Raw genomic sequence first — 1,226 nt, forward strand, 5'->3', positions numbered from 1 at the left:
CCCCCACCACCACCACCACCCCACCACCCCACCCCCCTCTCCCAGCGAACGGCAGCAGCAGCAGCAGCAGCTTCCTGTCGTCATCCTATCAAAAGCAAGCCACATGAAAATATATAAATATATTTCCCTTCTGTTCTCACTCCCACTCTGCTGGAACTGGAGCACAGTTTGAGAAAAAGTTCAAGAGCGGACGGACGGGGAGTCTGTGGGGGTTTTCTTTTCTTCCCTCTCCCTTTTTTTTTTTTTTTTTTTGGACTTCCAGGTCATCTCCTCGGTTCCTGAGAGTTGACTGCAGCCAGCCCCAGGAAACTCCCTGCTATTCCATAAGCTGAGGGCAAAACAGCTGCACATTCTCACTTTTCACTGGATGCGGCCGTTTGAACCCAACCCCAAACATTTGGGAAGACAATACTTCCACACGCAGTGGGGCTCAGACGAAATCTGTCCCTTTGTATATAAAAAAAAAAAAATAGTTTTACATATTGGATGTTTTACCATTCTTTTTTTCTTTCTTTCTTTCTTTTTTTTTTTTAATATGTATTGATTTGGCATGGTTCTCTCCTTTAAACGCATTGAAGCAGAGCTGGCTGTTTTGCCTTCTACTGTCTACCTGGACATAAAAAAAACTAAACAGAATAGAAGCAGAGTTGGCGAGTAATCTATTACTAAGTAATCCACTACTGTAATTAAACTACTTTTTTTTTTAGTAACAGAGTAATGTAACGGGATTACTCTGGCAAAACTAGTAATCATATCATAATTACTTCATCAAGTAACGATTACATTACTTTTCTGAAATACTTTGCAAGCTAAAAATGTCTTATCATCCACAAAATGTCTGAAATTTAGAAAAACAACCAAAAAAATCAACAATGAGGCAGATTGAACATGCAGCCGTGCATAACCGCGAATGCCTTTGTAGCTGTAAATACAAACATTATCTCGTCTAAATCAAAGAATATTGTGGTTCGTTGTACGTTATGCGCAGGAAACAAGACGTCCTCAACTGTCACTTTAGCTTGTTTAAACTAAAGTAATTAGTCATTGATTACTTATGAAACAAAGTAGTTCAAGAAGTAATTGGATTACACTTTAAAGGAGCAATCTGTAGTTGGATTACTTTTAAGGAGTAATCCCAACAACACTGGATAGAAGTAAAGGTGGCTCTTCCTCTTCACAGCTGGCGGTCGTGGAATCTGTTCTGCTAAACGTTTTCCCTGAATATT

The sequence above is a fragment of the Nelusetta ayraudi genome, unplaced genomic scaffold (genome assembly GCF_046127955.1).
Source record: "Nelusetta ayraudi isolate G7.1 ecotype Tasmania unplaced genomic scaffold, CSIRO-AGI_Nayr_v1 ptg000151l, whole genome shotgun sequence".
Classification (NCBI taxonomy): domain Eukaryota; kingdom Metazoa; phylum Chordata; class Actinopteri; order Tetraodontiformes; family Monacanthidae; genus Nelusetta; species Nelusetta ayraudi.